General features: G+C 35.1%; 1 pseudogene; it reads right to left on the reverse strand.

Annotated features, from left to right (window-relative positions):
• Nucleotides 1-5,810: 5,810 nt before the first annotated feature.
• On the reverse strand, nt 5,811-5,929 carry LOC120605453 (uncharacterized; annotated as a pseudogene).
• Between the last annotated feature and the right edge of the window lie 17,138 nt (nt 5,930-23,067).

Genomic DNA, 23,067 nt, shown 5'->3' on the forward strand with positions numbered 1-23,067 from the left:
GTCCAAAGCCTTGAGGGAGTAGAGATAGATTGCTTTCTTTAACTTGCAGAAAGTTTGTGGATATAAAAATAAATACATGTGAAAGAGATTTCAAAATTGAAAATGAAATACAAGCAGAGGGTAACATTATCATTATTGTTCTTATTATATGTGGGTATGTAAATTAAGCAAGGAAAAGTTCTTGAGTAATGGCCTGAGGCCTTCTACTATAAAATAAAGGGCAAAGGACCCTCTGGCATCTGTCAGGGTTTCTCAGACTCCGTTTTTGTTTTTGTTTTTGTTTTTGTTTTTTGGATCTACGGAAGCTGAGAGACCCGTAAGAGACACTTCCGAGTTTACAAAAGACCATGCACAAACGTGCAATGCATGCCGGCAGCATAGTTATTTCAATCATGCACACTTAATCTAGGAGACACCCCAGCAATAAGAAGAGAATGACAAATCATGCTCCATCCTCTGCCAACAGCATCTTACAGATTGTGACACTGTGCTCAAGTAATCAACTAATCAACTTTATTGGAACTGAACTCATTTGGAGTTTGCAATAAAATCAACTCTGGCAAAAATTAATTTTGCAAAAATACTCCACATTGCAATTACCCGCAAGGAGGCCCTAAGCCACTTTTCGTCCACCCTGAGAGATCTTCCTAATATTTGAATCTTGGGGAGCAGAAGCAGGACTAAAAATCTTTCCCCCACCAGTTGGCCTGGGCTGTTTATGCAAATGAGAGCACTTCTCTACCAGTGACCAATTTGGTATGTCAGATAGCTTCTACTAAATCATTTTTAAAGCCATATTACAAGCTTTTTCTAGGCTTCCACTGTCCAATATGGTAGCCATTAGCTCTTGAAATGTGGCTAATTCAAATTGAAATGTATTCTAAGTATAAAATGCAATGGGAGGTGAACACACAGTGTAAACATATATATACTTACTGTTAAAGTATACACTGAAACATTGGATTTTGTTAACCAATGTTACCATAAATAAATTAATTAAAAAATGAAATAAAATAAAATAAAATGTACACCAGACTTCAAAGACCAAGTAAGAAAAGAGAATGCAAAATATCTCACTAATATGTTTTTGTAATATTGATTATGCGTTGTAATGGTAATGTTTTGGATATATCGTGTTAAATAAAATATATCATTAAAATTTATTCATTCATTCCTTTTAAATTTTAATGTGGCTACTAGAAAATGTACAATTGCATATGTGGTTCACATTATCTTTTTAATGGACATAGCTGCTCTAGAATAATGGGTACCTACTTGTCTTATTTCTGCTTTTCACTATTGAAAGAAACATATAGATTTCTCTTTATAAAAACAAAAACCCAAAGTCAAACAAAACAAAACATTACCCCCACTTTCTTTCTTTCTTATTTATTTATTTATTTATTTTTAAATTAAGTTTATTGGGGTAACATTGGTTAATACAATTATATGATTTTCAGATGTACATTATCATTTTACATCTGTATATTCTCTTGTGTGTCTACCACCCAAAGTCCAGTTTCCTTCAGCTACCATATATTTGATCCCCTTTATCCACTTCACCCTCCCCCTGTCCCCTGTATTTGACCCCATTAACCACTCTCACCTTCCCACTCCTCCCCCCCCTCCCCTCTGGTAACCACTAATCTATAGTCCATGTCCATGAGTCTTTGTTTGTCCTGTTCATTTCTGCTTTTAGGTTTATATCCCATATATAAGTGATATCATATGATTTTCAACATTTTCTGTCTGGCTTATTTCGCTTAGCATGATTATCTTGAGGTTCATCCATGTTGTCGCAAATGGCAGTATTTCATCTCTTCTTATGGCTGAATAATATTCCATTGTATACACGTACCATAGATTCTTTAGCCAATCATCTATCGTAGAACACTTTGGTTGCTTCCATGTCCTGGCCACTGTGAATAGTGCTGCTATGAACATCGGTGTGCAAATATCTTTTCAGATATTTTCAAGTCTTTGGTTTTCAAGTCTTTAGGGTAAATACCCAGTAGCGGGATTGCTGGATCAATGGTAGATCAATTCTTAGTTTTTTGAGGAACCTCCATACTGTTTTCAATAGTGGCTGTACCAAATTGCAGTCCCATCAGCAGTGTATGAGGGTTCCTTTTTCTCTGCATCCTCTCCAACATTTGTTATTACTTATCCTGTTGATGATAGCTATTCTAACAGCTGTGAGATGGTATCTTATTGTGGTTTGCTTTGCATTTCCCTAATAGCTAGCAATGTAGAGCATCTTTTCAAATATATGTTGGCCATTTGTATGTCCTCTAGGGAGAAGTGTCTGTTCAAGTCCTCTACCCATTTTTTGATTGGATCATTTTGTTGTTGTTGTTATTGAGTCATATGAGTTCTTTGCATATTTTGGATATTAAGTCCTTATCAGAGGTGTTGCTTGCAAATGCATTTTCCCATTTGGATGGTTGTCTCTTTACCTTGTTGACGATTTCTTTGGCTGAGCAGAAGCTTTTTAGTTTGATGTAGTCCCATTTGTTTATTTTTGCTTTTATTTCCCTTGCCTTCGAGGTCAAATTCATAAAATCCTCCTTCAGTCCAAGGTCCCTGAGTTTAGTTCCTATGTTTTCTTCTATGCATTTTATTGTTTCAGGTCTTATATTCAGGTCCTTATTCCGTTTTGAGTTAATTTTCATGTTTGGTAATAGACAATAGTCTAGTTTCATTCTTTTGCAGGTGGCTTTCCAGTTTTCCCAGCACTATTTATTGAACAGGCTTTCTTTTCTCCACTGTATGTTTTGGGCTTTGTCGAAAATTATTTGCCATATAAATATGGGTTTAATTCTGGACTCTCGATTCTGTTCCACTGGTCCGTGTGTCTGTTTTTCTGCCAATATCATGCCGTTTTGATTACTGTCGCTTTGTAGTATAACTGGAAGTTGGGCAGAGTGATGCCTCCGGCCTCGTTCTTTTTTCTCAGGATGGCTTTGGCAACTTGGGGTCTTTTGTGCTTCCATACAAATCTGATGATTTTTTTTTCTATTTCTTTAAAAAATGCCGATGGGATTTTGATGGGGATTGCATTAAATCTGTATAATGCTTTAGGTAATATGGTCATTTTAACTATGTTGACTCTTCCAATCCAAGAACACAGAATAGCTTTCCATTTCTTTGTATCTTCTTCGATTTCTTTTAATAGGGTCTTGTAGTTTTCATTATATAGGTCCTTCACATGTTTCGTTAAATTTATTCCTAGGTATTTTATTCTTTGCAAACGGAATTATTTTTTCCACTTCTTTTTCTGTCACTTCATCATTAGAGTATAGGAACGCTATGGATTTTTGAACGTTGATTTTGTACCCAGAGACTTTACTGTACTTGCTTATTGTTTTTAGTAGTGTTCTTGTGGAGTCTTTAGGGTTTTCTATATAGAGAATCATGTCATACGCAAATAGTGACAGTTTGACATCTTCCTTTCCTATTTGGATGTCTTTTATCTTTCTCTTGCCTGATTGCACTTGCTAGGACCTCCAATGTTATATTGAATAGCAGTGACGATAGTGGACAGCCTTGCCTTATTCCTGATCTCAGAGGGAAGGCTTTTAGTTTTTCACCATTAAGTATAATGTTGGCTGAGGGTTTGTCATATATGGCCTTTATTATGTTAAGGTACTTTCCTTCTATACCGATTTGGTTAAGTGTTTTGAACATAAATGGATGCTGTATCTTGTCGAAGGCTTTTTCTGCATCTATTGATATGATCATATGATTCTTATTTTTTAATTTGTTTATGTGGTGTATCACATTAATCGATTTGCATATGTTGAACCATCTCTGTGCCTCTGGGATGAAGCCCACTTGATCGTGGTGTATAATCTTTTTAATATGTTGCTGTATTCCGTTCACTGGTATCTTATTTAGAATTTTTGCATCTGTGTTCATGAGAGACACTGATCTGGAGTTTTCTTTTCTTGTGTTGTCCTTACCAGATTTTGGTGTCAGGGTAATATTGGCCTCATAAAATGAGTTGAGAAGTATTGCCTCCTCTTCAATTTTTTGGAAGAATTTGAGGAAAATAGTTATTAAATCTTCTTGGAATGTTCGGTAGAATTCACTGGTGAAGCCATCTAGTCCTGGTCTTTTACTTTGTGGTTGATTTTTGATGATTGTTTCTATTTCCATACTACTGATCGGTCTATTTAGATTTTCCAATTCTTGTTGATTCAGTCTAGGAAGGTTGTATTTTTCTACGTACTGGTCCATTTCTTCTAGGTTATTAAATTTGGTGTTATATACTTTTTCATTGTATTCCTATATGATCCTTTGTATTTCTGTGATGTCAGTCATAATTTCTCCTCTTTCATCTCTGATTTTATTTGAGTCTTTTCTCTTTTTTCTTTAGTGAGTCTAGCCAGAGGTTTCTCAATTTTATTAACCTTTTCAAAGAACCAGCTCTTTGTTGCATTTATTTTTTCATTATTTTTTTGTTTGTTTTCCATTTCATCTATCTCTGCTCTAATTTTGATGACTTCTTTCCTTTTGCTGACTTTAGGTTTCATTTGTTTTTCCTGTTCTAGTTTTTTAAGATGAAGCATTAGGTTGTTTATTTGAGCTCATTCTTGTTTTTGGAGATAGGCCTGTAATGATGTGAACTTTCCTCTTATGATTGCTTTTCCCGTGTCCCAAAAGTTTTGATATGTTGTACTATCACTATCGTTTGTTTCTATGTATCTCTTGATCTTTTTATTTCTTCTCTGACCCATTTATTCCTCAGTAGGGTGTTGTTTAATCTCCATGTATTTGTGATTCTTCCTGATTTCTTTTTGCAGTCGATCTCTAGTTTCAAAGCATTATGATCAGAGAATATGGTTGGTATGATTTCAACCCTCTTATATTTGTTGAGGCTACCTCTGTGTCCCAGTATGTGGTCGATTCTTGAGAATGTTCCATGTGCACTAGAGAAGAATGTATAAGCAGCTGATTTAGGATAGAAGGCTCTGTATATGTCAATTATGTCCAGTTGGTCTAATGTGTCATTTAAGGTTGTTATTTCCTTATTGATTTTCTGCATGGATGATCTGTCCATATCTGACAATGAGGTATTTAGGTCCCCTACTACGATAGTGTTTTGGTCTGTTTCTCCCTTTAGTTCAGTTAGTAATTGCTTTACATATTTTGGGGCTCCCTGATTGGGAGCATAGATATTAATAAGTGTTATGTCTTCTTGGTGCATTATTCTCTTTATCATTATGAAGTGTCCCTCAGTATCTTTCTTTACCTTTTTTATTTTGAAGTCCATTTTGACTGATATTAGTACTGCTACTCTCACTTTTCTCTGAATGCCATTTGCTTGAAATACAATTTTCCACCCTTTCACCCTGAGTCTATATTTGTCTTTGGAGCTGAGATGTGTCTCCTGGAGGCAGCATATGGTTAGGTTTTGTTTTTTGGTCCATTCTGCAACTCTGTGCGTTTTTATTGGTGAGTTCAGTCCATTTACATTAAGGGTGATTATTGAAATATGACATCTTCTTATCACTATTTCATCTTTTTCTTTCTGGTAGCTCGGTGTTTCCATTGCTTCCTTGTCCTTGTGTTTCTGTTTTCTTTACTGTGCTTGGCTTTTGTGGGTTTTCCCTGTGGTTCTTCTTGTTTTATCTTATATACTTCGGTTCTAAATCTTCGGTGTGTGGTTACCATCACAAACATGTAAAGGATAGTTTATACATACATACATACACACACCCAAACACATATATATAATCGTCTTTTTTTTGTCTGCATGTGCCTTGTCTCCATTCCTCTTTGCGAATTTAGATTTTTTTTTTTCTTTAAGCCTACAGCATCTGGTATTCCTAGGTGGTCTCCCATTCAAGTACTAACCAGGCCCGACCCTGCTTAGCTTCTGAGATCAGATGAAATCAGGAACGTTCAGGGTGGCATGGCTGTACACATGAATTTGGATCTTTGAATCCGCCCCTTTTCAGTCATTGTTATCTCAATTTATCCCTATGTATGCTGAATGTTCATTACTATCTTGCTATAGCAATTGTCTTATTATTATTTAAGCTTATAATGCCCTGTTCTTAGTAAGGGTTGCACTCCTCTGCTTTTATTTGCCTGATAGTCACTTTACTCCTAATTAAGTTTGTTTGTTTGTTTGTTTGTTTGGTCATTTTGTTTTAGGTGAGCTGACACCTTTCAGTATTTCCTGTAGTGTAGGCCTCATACTGGATAATTCCCTCCATTTTTGTATGTCTGGAAAGGTCTTAATTTCTCCTTCATATCTAAAGGAGAGCTTAGCTGGATACATTATTCTAGGCTGGTAGTTCCTTTCACTTAATAGTTTAAATATTTGATTCCATTCCTTTCTGGCTTGTAAGGTCTACAGTGAGTAGTCTGACGATAATCTAATGGGTTTTCCTTTATAAATTACCGTTTTCTTCTCCTTGGCTGCCTTGAGAATTCTGTCTTTGTGGTTGATTTTTGATAATTTTAAAACAATGTGTCTTGGTGAAGGGCATTTTGGGTTGAGGTAATTGGGTGTTCTGTTGGTTTCTTGAATTCCAAGCTCCAGCTCATTCATCAGATTTGGGAAATTCTAGTCATCTATTTGTCTGAAAATGCTTTCTAGTCCCTGCTCCTTTTCCTCGCCTTCGATAATGCCAATTATTCTTATGTTTCCTCTCCCGATGGTATCAGCTAGTTCTTGTATTTCTCTTTCATTATTCTTCATTTTCTCTCTTCTTTCTTCTGATTTATTTCTAGATTTGTCTTCGTTATCACTAATGCTTTCCTCCATTTGGTCGACTCTATTTCCCAAGCTTGCTACTTCATTTTCCAACTCTCGCAATGTGTTTTTTATCTCCAGAAGTTCTATTTGGTTCCTCTTGAGGGTTTCAATCTCCTTGCTCCGCTCATCTAGGTTTTTTTTTCAATTCCTGAAATTGTTAACATGACTTGTTTTGGAACTCACTGAGTTTTTTTTCAGAAGTAGCACCCTGAATTATCTGTCATTTAAATTGCATATTTCTATGTCTGTAAGCTTATTTTCTGGAGATTTTTCTTTCTCTCTGAGATGCCTTGTTACCTTGGTTGCTCATGGTGTTTAATAGACTATTTCTCTGCCTGGACATTAATGAAAATGTATTCTGCTTTTTTTTTTCCAGAAAGAAGATTTATTATATAAAGATCTCTTTAGCCTGCTACAAAGAAGGCACTTTTCTTTTGGTTTCCAGTAGGTGGCATCTAAGTCTCTTGGGTCCCTGCTTTATATAAAGCCTTAATAATGCCTTTATATAATGCCTGTATTTTCTCGTAATATTTAATCATGCTTGCTACTTTCAGTTTCAGTCCCTGTCAATGTTAGCAACAGTTTCAGTAGTGTTTGCTCAGATTCCCCTGGGGCTCCACAGTGTTCAGTCTTGGAGAGTATGGGGGGAGGGGCCCTCTGGGTTGGGGATTGGGGACTGCGGCTCAACCTTGGTTTTGCAACCGCGGACAGTAAAATTCAACTGTTGTTTCTCTGTTGTACACTTCTCTGTCTTCTGTCCTGATGCCTGAGCAATGCTGCTGGCCGCATGGAGCTCAAAGCTTTCCCAGGCAGGGATGATCCGGGAAGTCACCGCACCTCCTCCCCTCCCCCTCATCCTGCAGGGATCTCTGGCGGCTGCGAGAGGCAGCATTTTTATTTCCCCTAGTCCACCACCTGACACCTGGGGTTCTGAGCTGTGGTAGCTCTTAAGTGCAAATCCCATGCTTAGACATACTAGTGTGCAGTTTGGGTGTTTTCTGTTGAGTTTTAGATATTCAGCTTATTGTTTCAAGGGGAGAAATCTGGGGATGTCTCTCACTCCACCATGTTTCCTTTCCTTCCCCCACTTTCCTGATGTACGTAAAATAGTTCACAATGAAACAAACAAGCAAATAGGCTGTTGGTTTTGAAAACTGAAACCCTGCACATGACATTTTACACCATAAATAGTACTTATCCATCATAAACACACAGTTTAATATTCCTCTTAATTGTGTTCATTCTGCTATTTAAACATATCCAAAAGAAAATGAAAAAAATTATCTGACATAACTGGTACTGTCTACGGAAAACCCTCTTTTAAATTGGCATTTACTTCAATATTCTGAAATCATTTTTATCTTACTTTATAAAAAAGGAAAGATCTTTGTTAGTATAGAATGATTGATCATCAGAGATGATATGGTAGCAAACCATTTCTTTTTATATGATGAGATGGGGACATAGACAAAGCAAGCAACTGGCTCAATATCCCCCAGTTAATAAATGATAGACACACAATTTAAATTCAGTTCTGTCGCCTGATCCTAATTTATTCACATGGCACACTTAAAAACTATTTCTAAGTCATTCTTTGCCTTATCATTGAAACGTAAGCTTCAATTGTTTTACGAACATCGGTTAAAAATGAACCACTAGTTAAGTTCCTTTTACAAAATTCATGTCCAAAAAGGTCTCCTTACTGTAGAATATATAAATAGAACATAAAATATGAAGAATTTTCACACAATTAGACATAGGCTTGGAAGTCGCCTGTATAGCACTCTTTCCTGCTGATTCGTTGCCTACAGTTCTAATGGGAACTGTGCAAATGTAGTACATCTGTTTTGCTTGCCTTTTAAAAGTTAAATGCAGCTTTCTCCCCAAACTGCTGAGATTGTCAAGGTGTATGACCCTTTGCCTGCTTGGCATTCAAATGAATTTAACACTTTTGCACTCATGCATTGCTTCAGCTTCCAAATCATTTGAGCAAGTTTGAGTTGCTTTAATTCATTAATTTTACTATTTAATGCAATGCACTGTGATGTCATTGGTAAGTAAATTAATGAAGTCCCTATATCCAGAAATCTGAAACTTTTCTAAGTTATTATTTTTCCTTTTCCAGTAATATATTTCTTTTTTCTTCTGAATAAATCCACCAGTGCTATATATTATTCTGAACTATTTTAAGAACAAAGAAAATACAAATAATATTACGGAACCCGAGTATCTATCATCTAAACATAAAAATGTTAATATTTAGCCATGTTTTCCTGAGATTAAACATATATTGTGGTAAAATACACATAATATAAAACTTGCCATTTTAACCAATTTTAAGTGCATAACTCGGTGGCATTAATATCATTCACAATGTAATTAATATTGTGCAACTATCGCTATTCTCTATTTCCAAAACTTTCATCATCCTAGGAACTCTGTACCCCATCCCCAAGCCCCTGGAACCTTCTAATCAACTTATTGTTTCTATGACTCATGATAGGTACCTCATATATGGGGAATCACACAACGTTTGTTTGTGTCTGGCTTCTTTCATTTAGATTAATGTCTCCAGGTTTAATCCATGTAGTCACATGTATCGGAATTTAATTACTTTTTATGACTGAATAATAATCCAGTATATGTATACACCACATTTTATTTATCCAGTCCTTTGCTGATGAACACAGGTTATGTCTGCCTTTTGGCTACTGTGAATAATGCTGCGATGAACATTGTCACACACATATCTGTTTGAGTCCCTGTTTCCAAATAGGAGTGGAATTTCTGGGTTATATGATAATTCTGTTTAACTTTTTGAGGAGCCACCAAACTGTTTTTCCATAGTGACCACATGATTATACATTTGCACAAGCAATGTAAAAGTGTTCTAATTTCTCTACATCCTTGCTAACACTCTTTTTTATTATACCCATCCCAGTAGGTATGAAGAGGTTTTGATTTACATTTCCCTAATGACTAATGATGGTGAGCATATTTTCTTGTGCTTGATGTTCATGTGTATATTTTCTTTGAAGAAATGTCTACTCAAGTCTTTTGTCTATTTTTAATTGTGTTGTTAGTCTTTTTGTTGTTGAGTTGTAGGACTTGGCCTCAGATTTTTAAAGAAATAAAATGTTAAAAATCTAGTTTAAATATCTCTTATATTTGCCCTGACTCCATTATCTCACTCCCTAAACTCATCTAGAAGTAACCACTATTTTAAAGTGAGTATATACCACTCCTGTCCATAAATTTATATTTTATTAAATACGGTTGTGTTCATAACTAACAAAGTATTATTTGGTTTTGGAAGTTACAGAAAAAACAATGTATGAATCCTTCTGCATTTTTATTTTATCACAATCTTATATTTTGAGATCTGTGTTGATACATGTAGATCTCCTTCATTTATTTTAACTGGTATATGGTATTCTAACATGATTAACAAATTGTTCAGCCATTTTATACTAAAGAACATTTAGGAAATTTTATTAACAATAGTTATTACTATTACCATTATTATTTTATTACCAACAATATTGAATTGAACATTTGTATATGAAAGATATGATAGTACTTGATAAGAATGCAGACTCTGAAGCCAGACTGCCTATGTTTCAATCCTAGTTATGCATACCTGGACCATTTATTTAATTTCTTTCTACCTTAGTTTACTATCTGTAAAACAATATCTATCTCATGCAGTTGTTGTGAAGGTTAACTGAGACAATTCATTAAGCACTGAGAATAGTACTGAGTGCATAATCATCCCTCAGCAACTTTTCTCTATACCTAGAAGTAGAATTGCTAAGACATATGGTATGTTCATCTTCAACTTTACAATAAACTGGAATATTGCCCTCCAATGTAATTATATACCAGTTTATCTTCCAACCAGGAGTGTATGAGAGATCTCACTTCACATCTTCTCAGTTGGAAGTATCAGATCTTCTAATGTTACCAATTCTATGAATATGAAATGATATTGCATTGCTTTAATTGGCTTAGCATCTCTTCATAAATATTTCTGGGGGTTGATTAATTTTTTAGGGGTTTGTTTGACATTCGATATTATTTTATATTAGTTTTAGGTATACAGCACAGTGGTTAGAGATTTATATAACCTATGAAGTGATCTCCCTGATAAGTCTAGTACCCACCTGGCACCACACATACTTATTACAATATTACTGACTATGTGCCCTATGCTGTCCTCTACATCCCTGTGACTGTTTTGTAACTACCAATTTTTACTTCTTAATTCCTTCCCCTTTTTCGCACAGCTTCTCACCCTCCCTCCCATCTGGCAACCAATCTCTTCATAAAAACTAACAAATACCAACCCCACCACTGTTCTTTTATCTAGTGCCTAATTATATATTTTGCCCCTATTTTCTTTTGGGTTGTTTGACTTCTTATATATTTGTAGTTCTTTATATATCATGGTTAGTAATCTTCATCAGTAATATGCTTTGTACATTTCTTTTTCAAGTCTGTGGTTTAACTTATTTTCTCATAGTGTTTTCACTTAATTGTGCAAAGATTCCAAATTTTTGTGTATCTGTCCAGTTTTCCCAATACCACTTGTTGAAGAGACTGTTGTTATTCCAGGGTTTATTTTTACCTCCTTTATCATAAATTAGTTGACCATATAGTGAGGGCTTATTTCTGGTCTCTCTATTCTATTCCACTGATCTGTGTCTGTTTTTGCACCAGTATCATGCTATTTTGACTCATAAAAACAGAGAGACCAAAAGGATGGTAACCAGAAGGGAGGGAGTGGGGGGATGGGTGAAAAGGAGTAGGGAAATATAGTCAATAATATTGTAATGAGTTTGCACAGTGACAGATGATTACTAACATTAGAGGGATGATCATATTGTAAGGTATAAAAATCTCGAATCACTATATCATACACCTGAAACTAATATAACCAATATAAGGTTGTATACCAACTATACTTATTTATTTAAATTTTTAAAAAGAAAAAAATTATATAATCAAATTACCAATCTTTTCCTTGGCAGTTTGTGTTTATTGTGTTTAAGAAGTCCTTTCATATCTGGAGGTTACAGAGATATTCATTATATTTATCTAATGACTTTAAAGGTTCTTTTTTAAAAAACATTCCTATCTTTAATACATCTGAAATTTATCTTTGAGTATTCTGTAATTAAGCTTTGAATATTCCATGAAGAAAGGATAAGATTTTTTTTTTCCCATGTGGGAAACCAATTGTCCTAGCATCATTTATTGACAATAGTATTCTTTTCTGAGTTTTGCTGCCACTTCTGTCATGGACCAAATTTCCTGGTGTGTTTCCATCAGTTGCAGGGCTCTCTAACTCTATTACATTGGTCTGTCTATTCTTGTATTGATAATGTATTATTTTAATTACTACCATTTTGTAATAATTTGTGATATGTAATAGGACGCCTTAGTCATCTTCAAAATTATCTTGGATCTTATTGGCTGTTTATTATTCATATGTTAATATATGTTTTAACAAATACAATGCACTTACTATGTGACAGGTTCTATTTGATATGCTTTAAAAACCATGCCTCATTTGTTCCTTACAAGAAACAACCTTATGAGGTATTAATATTATCATCTGCATTTTACGGATGAAGAGATTGAAGCACAGAGAGGTTAATTAATTGCCCAAGGTCACACAGCTTATAAGTGGCAGAGTCTGAGTTTGAAGCCAGTCAGTTGGACTCTAGAGTTTATGATTTTAAACACTATGCTGTGCTCTCTCTCATATGAAGTTTTCAATACCCATGAAAAAAATCCTATTGTAAATTTAATTAAAATTGCATTGAAGTCATATACTAATTAGGGTAAAATTAATGTCACTTTGATATTGAATCTTCACATGTATAAACTAGAAATAGTTTTCAGTTATTGAGTGCGGCATGGACTGCTGATTTTCCATTCAATACCCATACTGCCGTCTTCTTAAGTAATAAAACTTCAATTTTTCTCAGGATAGCAACACCCTGAGGTTGAAAATTACATGTCACAGCCTCCTTGCAGGTAGGGAGGGCCATGTGACATATTGCTGATCAATAAAATATAACTTCAAGTTGCTAGAAAGGACACCCAAGAAAGCACTTTAAAAAGAGGCACACCTGACTGGCACCATTTTTTTTTTTTTGTCCTTCATCTTTCTCTTTCTTCAAGCTTGTAATGTTTATGCTATGCTGGACACTGAGCAGCTCTCCTTTGATTATGGAGATTACAAAAGTCATATGCTAAGGATGATAGAGTGGAAATCTCAAGGAAGCCTAAGTCCCTGGGGGGCATTACATAGTCACTGTAGCAGCCCTAAATGGCCTCTTCCAGGGTTTGTTTTACATGAGAAGTAAAACATTTTTTTGAATTAGTCCACTCTAAATGTTTCCTGTTATGAACACCTGAACCCAGTCCCTAATTGATACAATAAAGTCTTCTTTTATGACCTGTGATGATTAATTTTATGTGTCAACTTGATTGGGCTAAGAGATGCCTAGGTAGCTGGCAAAACATTACTTCTGAGTGTATCTGTAAGGGTGTTTCTGGAAGAGAGTAGTATTTAAATTATTAGACTGAGTAAAGAAGATGGCCCTCATCAGTGTAGATGGGCCTCATCCAATTCCTTGAGAGTCTGAATAGAACAAAAAAATAAAGAAAAGGCCAATTCACTCTCTGCTTGAGATGGGACATCCATCTTTTCCTGCCCTCAGGCATTGGTGCTCCTGGTTCTCAAGATTTTAGACTCCTACTGAAACTTAGACTACTGCCTGCCCTGCTTCTCAAGCCGTTAGGTTTGGACTGAACTATACCACCAGCTTTCCGAAGCCTCTAGCTTGCAGAATGTATGCAGATAGTGGGACTCAGCCTCCATAATTGCATGAGCCTCATAATAAATCTTGTCCTGTATGTATCCCATTACTTCTGTTTCTTTGGAGAACCCTAATACATCACCTTCAATAGTATCTGTGATTTTCTCCACAAAATCTTCCACAACTTTTGTTAGATTGATTAGTAGGAAGTTATAGTTTATTTTGTTATTAAAAATAAGAACTTTTCCTTTATTGTGATAGTTTCAAATTGGCTGTTGCTACTTCACTATATAGAAAAGTTATAAATTATTTCATATTAATTGTTTGCCCTAAAACATTGTTACTTTCTTGGTTCTAATAATTGGTAGAGGTCATTGAAATTTCTGTGTATATAACTATCATGTGTGAATAAAGCCAATTTGATTTTTTCTTTTTTATTCTTTCCTTTTTCTTACATTTTAAGAACTTTTTCTTCTCTTATTGCAATGGTTAGGCCCTCCATTATGATGCTGAATAGAATTATTTTTGGTAGATTCCCTTTACTGGGTTAAGGGAATCTATCTGCAGTGTGCTAAGAGTTTGTTTTTTTATTATTATTATGATGATGATGAATGGGCATTATGTTTGATCAGATACATTAGCTACATGTCTTGAGATTATAACTTTTTTTTTCTTTTAATCTTTCAATCTGTTAATGTGGTGAATTAAAATGATAGATTTTGGAGGCTGAACTATACTTTGAACAGATAGCAAACTTCCTCATAATATCTTCAGGTCATTAGTGAAAGGTATTATAATCTATTTCGTCAAATGGGACAGTTTCATTTTATGTAGGAGTTTTAGTTTCTCCTCCTCCTGTAGATTCTGAGTCACATGGTTTATCACCATTTGTGTTACAAACCTATCTTCCTACTAAAGCGTATATGAAGCATTTAAAACTTTATGGGCCACTGCAATATCAGCTCTTATTTAATGCTAAACTTTAAAATTATCTCTTAATTTCAAGTACCTGAAGATTTTTAAAGTATTTACCTATATAATGAAATTTTGATTTTGATATATTTAATCTCATATTTTCACGTGTTTCTAATGAGAGTGTGACATGTCGCTAGAAACTGATTTACTAGATATTTAACTGGGTAGAAAATCAATAAAAGTCTTATTTAAAAGACTGCTTAGGTATCAGCAGAAGTAGCAATTTTGCCTAATATTTCGGTATATCATAGGTACTGAAATGGTGGTCAGTGGGATGCAAACAAAGCACACAGGTTTTGTTTAGTTGGTACAGTGCCTCTCTTAAAAACTGAATTGGACAAACTAATTGAAAACAGACTCACAAATATAGAGGACAATCTGGTGACTGCCGGAGGGGAGGGGCATGGTGAGGCTGGGAGAAAGCGGTGAAGGGTTAAAGAAGTACAAATTAGAAATCGGTAGATGGTCACAGGGATAGGGAGCATGGCATAGGGAATGCAGACAGCGGTACGATAGAGTAATCAGAGGATTGTTTCATAAACTATATAAATGTCTAACCAATGTACTATATGCTTGAAACTAATAACAAAATAAAATTTTAAAAAACTGAATTGGAGCATTTACTTGATCTGCCTAGCCACTGAAGACATTTCAGTTCATGACTCATATCAATATATTTAAAACAGGGGTTTTCAAATCTAAGCCACCTTTGTAAAATTATTTTCTAGAAATTACAGAGTACCTATTATACACTAATTAGTGCATGTAGAATCTTTTAAAAGCAGTATCTCTTTTAATTCTAATCAAAACCCTGTAATCCTATGCGATAAATAAGGATGCTGAGTTTCAAAAACATTTCATCACCTCCCTACCAAACTAGATCTGTTTTCAAAGCATGTATTCTTTTTAATAAACATACCTGCAATGTGAAATTTTTCTTTTCTTATAATTCTTCTTATGTTTATACTAACCAAGAGTTGTTATCAGTAAGCTGCTTTATGTAGAATCGGAAGCCATTATTCCTCCATTACATATGTCATCAAATTTGAGGAAGTACTTTCATGATTGGAATAGATTCAATTCAGAAGCTATACTCCTGGTGCTCTTTGATATCTAGAACTTCATCTCTCCTCCCATAAGGGAAGAGAACGGGTGGAATACAAATCATATTCCTGGATGTTCATGATGTATAAAGTCAACAAATCAAGATTTTAAAAGAGGATTCAAAGGATAATTGAAAGTCCAGTCTCACCAAATCAGTATTGGGTTAATTTGTGTTTGAGGTATGCCAGAATGATTCTCTAATGAAAGCACTGGGGAGTGGTCCTCCATTGGGAGCTTTGCCTTGTCATGCTCAGAGCTAGATTCTTTCTGCAAAGTCAAACATAAAGGCTAGAGGTAAACAATACAGAACAGCAAGATGGATGAAAAGTACCTTTCAGTTAAGGTTTTGTCTTTTCAAAAACTTCAAACAAAATAACTTTCCATGATTTTTAAAAAGACAGGTCACTTAAGATGTATTTTTAATTAAGGAAGAGAACTATATAAAGCAAAGAATGCCAAAATTAATTTAAGCTTCAGAGAGAGAAGAGGAAGAAACTTTTAATCTGAAGAAACAATGAAAAAATAAAAGAGATGTCAATTTAAAATAAATAAACAGTAAAGAAAATACAATAAATTGAATCAAGAATATGGCATAATGAGTTGATGGCAGAGTAAATAGGTTCATAATGATTCAAGTATAAATGTAAATGTTGCCCCTCGTATATGTCATCTATGACTTTGAGCTAGCTTTAAGAACCTCAGCTAATTCAATTGCTCAATGGTTTGCTAACACAGCATCAATTACAAAGGATCCTTGTAAGGATTAAATTGGATAATATGTGCACGGTATTTTTGTTTACTCCATTGTAAGCAATTGATAAATGCTGTTTTTACTCCCTTTCACTCACCTAAGTGTAAACAAATACCTTTACAAATAGGAAAGCATAATATAATTGACAGAACATCTGATTTGAATTTAAAAGAACTGGTAAATGACCTTGATAAAGTTAGTTCACCTCTTTGGCCTTCAGATTACTCACCTGTAAAAATGAGTATTGATTCATTTGGCCCTTGTTCAAAGTCACAGAGCTAGCAAGTGTTAGATCCATACACAGGTCTAACACTCAATCTGGGTTCTTTTTTGCTCTAAAGTTGCCCTCTTATAGTATCCTTTGGGATTTTCTCATAAAAGAAAGCATACTCTCTAAATGGCAGCACTACATCCAACTTGTTCCCACCCACCAACAACAAAAAAAAATAAGGTGAAATACTATAGCATAGACCTATAGCAGATGTTTTTCTAAAACCCTTACTATTTATTATCAGTGGATAAGGGTCATGATGTCCCATGAATATTTTCCTGTGAACACACACACACACACACACACACACGGTTTCTTTTCTCCAAAGAATAGGTTATAGATAGGTTATACATCTCACCAATATCTGAAGATCTATATTTACGAGATGATAAGCAATCCTTGGGGTTTTGCAACCCAACTGCTGTGTGATCATAAGGAATTTACTTTACCACTTGGCCTCTGTTCTAGTTATCTATTGCTCCAAAACAAACCACCTCATACTTTGTGATATAAAACAACAACAATCATTTATTATTATTTTTCACTGTGCTCAGTTAGATGGTTCTCACCTGGGATCTCTCACACCATTGCAGTCAGATGACAAACAGGACTGGAGTCTTTGTGAAGGCTTCTTCACTCACATGTCTAGCTAATACAGGGTATTGGCTGGGCCCACAGAGGATTCTGTTAGCTGGAACACATACAGATGGTTTCTCCATGTGGCCTAGGTTTCCTCACGGTCTGGCAGCTGGGTTCTAAGGCTGAGCAGAGTGAGAGAGATACAGAGAGAGAAACAGACAGACAGACAGACAGGCAGGCAGACAGAGACAGAGAGAGAAAGAGAGAGAAGAGTGAGAATGAGGGTGAAGGGGATGGGAGAGAGAATTAATGTGAATGAGCATCAGGTTGAGTTTTATCGTCTTTTAACACAATCTCATAATAGTCTAGATGAAGAATAATTTATACTTAGTCCCATAATATCACTTCTGCCACACTTAATTAGATATAGCAGTCACAAAAGCCCAATATCAGGGAGAAGGGACATAATTTCCATCCTTTGACAGAAGAGTGACAAGGTTCTCTGAAGCACACTAAACTTAACAGTAAATACCACTTTTACTATCCCTCATGTAATCAAATAAACACACCATCATGAGAGGATACATTTCAAAAGTATTCAGTTGACTCTACATGACTCTTGTTGTAAACAAACACATCTCACAAATCTATATACCTGGTGCCTTTGCAATGCCAACTAAATAATGGCTAGTTTTCAATCCCTCTTTATTTAAATTAATTTAAAAGGCTATGCTTCATTTTCCTCACTGAAGATATTACTCAAAAGCAGTGTTTATGCAGACCTCTCAGATAAAACAAAAGAGAACATGTTCATTTGTAACTGTCAAATTAATTGCAAATTATTTTTCATTCAACTGAGAACAAAATAATTTCATAATGACAGTAAAAATTTGTTACATAGCAAAGTCATGGTGAAAAAAGGCTAGGGTGAATTAATTGAACCAGGTGCCATGTTCTGACAAATTTAGCAAGGAAGTAAACAAGCTAGTTGGCTTAATATCCTTTCTTAAGTGGGAAAACATTAAAAAGAAGTCATCCACAAATAAATCAGTAAGTCTTTTAAAAATCTCAGAAATGATTAATGATACTTTAAGAAGAACCAATCTTTTTTCTAACAATCTCTCTTCCTTTTGTATATGGCAAGAACAAGGCTTTTAAATCAGTAAAATGCAAAGTATAAATTATTCTTCATCTAGACTTGAGTTCACGTTTTCATGTTATATGATATAAGACAATGAATATGTTGACTTGATCGGGTAGCCTAAGCTCATGTTTTTGTTTTCTGTAAATATAGACTCATTAGCCATATCAACTGATACTCCAGTATAAACAATCGTAAGATCAAAGTGACTATTTTCGCCAATGATTTAACTGTTGGAAATTGTATCAGTCTGCATATATTAAGGTATACTTCAGCAAAATAAACACCCCAAATCTCAGTGGCTTAAGAAAAGAAGCATTTACTTTAAATGCATATGACATATTCAGCGTGGGCTAGCTGGGCTCTGTGTGCATATTAGTTGCTCAGAGATTAAGGCAAAAGGAGTATCCACCATCCCAAAATTCGCTGGTTGTTGTGTCAGATGCAAAAAGCAGTGTTAGAGGATCTTGCACTTCCAAAGATGGGGCAGGCACATTGGCCACTTCATGTCAGTCCCATCCAACCCAAAGGAAGCCAGAAAATGGCTCTGTGTAGCCAAAACAGGTAAAGATCAGACATATTTGAACAACATTAAAGACTAGCATAGAATTTAATGATTAAGATCAAAGAAATGAGATCAAAGAGCCTGGGAAAAGAGAGCAGAGATGAATGAAGCAGAAGAGAATTCCTAGGTAAAGTTATCAAATGGAAGCTACCTCCCCATCCAAAACTCTCTGCAGTATAGGTAGGGTATGTACTGTTTATAGGAAAATAGGATAGATACATTTGGAGCGTCAAAAATGGAACAACATAAGCACTTAAAGAACAACTAACCAGGTAGTGAATCACTCTGCTATAGGCCCATATAGTTCCCCACATTTGTAAAACAAATGTCAGAATGATGCTATAGTTGAGTAGAGATAAGCTATTATACTTTTATTGTGGAAGTGATTTTTACATTTCATATTTTCATATTAAATCAGTTTGGAACCCAGTATTAGATAATACTTTATTTTTGCTTTTGTTTTTGGACATAAGTGCAGAGAGTTGAAGTATGTGCACTATCATATTGGACACTGGAAGGTCCTTCTTCTGTCTTATTTTTCCATTTCATTTGCATTTGTGTTCCCCATTACCTTACCTCCATAAGGAACCATTCCGATCTGTTTAACACACATCTTTTTTGTTTGTATGATTTAGCAAAATGTGCATTATTATTCTGTATGCATTTTTAATATGAAAATGGTATTTTATTATACTTCATTTTGTTTCTTCCCTTTTTCACTCACTGCTATGTTTTCTGAACCATCCATGTGTATATACACAACTAGTTGAATACTTCTAAGTGTTGCATGGTACTACAGGTGTTAGGTACCACAATTTACCTATCCGCTTGTCCAGTAATAAATAGTGAGATTGCCTCCAAATCTCCATTTCCCAAAATAACATTGTACATCCTTGCACGTGTTTCTTTATGGACCTATGTAAAGATTTGTTTGTACACACAAGTGGAAATACTAGGTAAAAAAGGGTGTATATATTTAATATGACTAACTGTACATTTTTTTTTCTAGAATGGCTACCCCTTCCCTTTCTCTCTCTCTCTCTCATATCCACATGTATACGAAAGTATCCAGCATATTAAAAACAATATTTTATCCACTTTTAATTTTTTGAGAAATCTCTAGACTGTTTTCCGTAGTAGCTGTACCAATTTGCAATCCTACCAACCGTGTATGAGGGTTCCCTTTTCTCCGCATCCTCGCCAACAAGTGTTGTTCTTTGATTTATTGATGATAGCCTTTCTGACAGGTGTGAGGTGATATCTCATTGTGATTTTAATTTGCACTTCTCTGATGATTAGTGACCTTGAGCATCTTTTTATATGTCTATTGGCCATCTGTATTTCCTCTTTGGAAAAGTATCTGTTCAGGTCTTCTGACAATTTTTTAATTGCTTTTGTTTGTTTTTTTTGTTGTTGAGTTGTATGAGTTCTTTATATATTTTGGATATTAACCTCTTATCAGATGTATCATAAGGAAATATCTTCTCCCATTCAATCGGTTGTCTTTCTGTTTTGTTAATGGTTTCCTTTGCTGTATAAAACCTTCTTAATTTGATGTAGTCCTGTTTATTTTTTCTTTTGTTTCCCTTGCCCAAGGAGATATATCCAAAAAGAAATTACTGTTAGCAATATCAGAGAGCTTACAGCCTATGTTTTTTTCTAGAAGTTTTATAGTTTCAGGTCTTACATTTAAGTCTTTAATCCATTTTGAGTCTATTCTTACATATGGTGTAAGAAGGTGGTACAGTTTTTTTTTTTGCACGTATTTGCATCTATCCAATTTTCCTAGCACCACTTATTGAAGAGACTGTCTTTACCCCATTCTTGCCTCCTTTGTCATATATTAAGTGAGCGTTTTATAAACTATATAAATGTCTAATCAACATACTGTATACTTGAAACTAATAATAAAAACAAACAAACAAAAAACCAATATTTTAAAAGCAGTATAGCCTTGATGTAGGGGTGGAGTCATACTGCTGCCTCCATTCAAATTTTATTCTTCCAATTACTGCTTGTATGACTTTGGGAAAGTACTTTGTGTTTTAGTTTCCTCATCTGTAAACTACAACTATATCCAGCAAACAGGGTGATTGAGTGAGTTTAAAGGCATGCTTAACACTCAATATCAGCCACGGTTATTATTCCTACATATTAATAAAGCTCTGATTATGATACTGATTATGTTACTATCTGCCTCAACTCCAAAAAGTTTATGAGATGTTCCTGTCCCTCCCAGCCACATAAAAATTAGGTAATGCAGAGAACACAGGATCTACTTCAAACACTCTGGACTGTCTCGGCTTGCCGGCAGCAGAAAGGACTTTATAGATTTGCATACCCTCAAGCTGAGAAAACGTGTTCTTTAACGGGCCTGAGTGGAAGATGTTTCCTCAGCCACCTAAATGTCCTGTCATCGAAGGACTTTCCTGATCCTTCATTACAAACACCTCAGACTGAGAAAACTGAAATAAAAGAATGCTTTCTTGGGATCTAATGACATCTCTGAAACTTTAAGACTCTGTTAAAGGCATTCCAGTGCTGGGCTTGGGTTATACTTCCTGCAGGAAGAATACATGAAGTAGAATCCTAGGTCATATTCCGGAACTTGAGACAATGAAGATGGTCAAGAAATGCCAGGCAATTGAACACTGATGAGTGAAAGATTAAGTTTACCCCTAAGAGCTACAATGTTAGAAGTGACTGGGTCACTGAGAATTAAGATTCTAATTTACATATGGATCCCATGTCTATTCTCTTGTATTTAGAGAGTTTACTGTGAAGACTACAGAACACTGTGGCTAGAACACTTAATCTAGAGCAAAGGTTCTAAACTGGGGGTGATGTGGCTCACCAGGGAACATTTGGAACTGTATAGAGACATTTTCAGTTGTCACAATTGGGAGATGCTACTGGAACGAGTGGGTAAAAGCCAGGGAGGCTCTTCATTATCCTACAATGCAGAGAAAGAATTTTCTGGCCTAAAATGTCAACAGTGCCAAAGTTGAGAAACTCTATTCTAGAGCCCGAGCTGCTTGGAATTAAATCCCAGTTTAACTCTTTGTGAGCTGTGTGACCTTTGGTGAGTTACTCAGTTTTCTTCATCTATACATCATAACTGTTATGTCTGGCATATAGGTAGTCTTCGGTGAATGCTAGTTTCTGTTTTTTTATTAATTAATATTATCAAAGTAATTCAAGTATATACATAATCTCTCGAAGGCCGTCACTAGCTATGCATTAATGAGATGCATAACATGTTAACTATTTATTATGTGGGAATAATGAAAAGTTGTTACTCTTTTCCTTTGTTATCTTAACTTATACATGAATTTTTTTGGTTTTATTCTGTCAGTCTTTCTAAGGACTTTAATATTCTTGTTCTGAAACAGCAGAAACAAGCTCAACATATTAAATGGAAATAAGAACTGATTATAACATAGTGCAGATGCACTGGGAAACTTACAAGTGAAAAGGCCAAAATTTCCCATTAGCTTTCTCAGAAAACGGGATCATTTTCTTGCTTTTGCATTAAACTTTTTATCATGAAAAGGAACTTTGGAAAATAAACCTAAAACCATGATATCTTTTATTTCATTTGATCAGAAATATTCTGCTGTATTTTTGTGGAATAATTTCATTTAGAATCACCAGTTAGCTTCAACTGCCATGTCCCTTACATTTTATCACAATAGCACAGACTAGTAGGACAGAAGAAGCCCACTCAAAAGTACTTGCTCTGGGGAGATTCCTCAAGCCACAAGATCAATCACTCTTCTTTACTACAGTATGTGGTTCTGCTTTTATTTTTTTAAGGCAGTGCTCTATTTCATTTATAATTCACAGAGCCACTTCAGAAGTGCTGAATGACCAGCCTAGCACTTTTCAGGGGTACAACTGTTTTAAATTGCAAAGGAATTTTTTTCAAGGAATATGAAAGGTCAGTGCATTTCATTCCCTTATTATGTCTTTCAGTTCCTGTTTACTGAGGGCCTATAAGGAGCTAAAAATGCTAAACTAAAAGAAATACCAAGCTTCAAAGGAGTTCACTACCTAGGGTGGGAGAAAGACGGTACACAATT

This window comes from Pteropus medius, unplaced genomic scaffold (assembly GCF_902729225.1).
Source record: "Pteropus medius unplaced genomic scaffold, Ma_sr-lr_union100, whole genome shotgun sequence".
Classification (NCBI taxonomy): Eukaryota; Metazoa; Chordata; class Mammalia; order Chiroptera; family Pteropodidae; genus Pteropus; species Pteropus medius.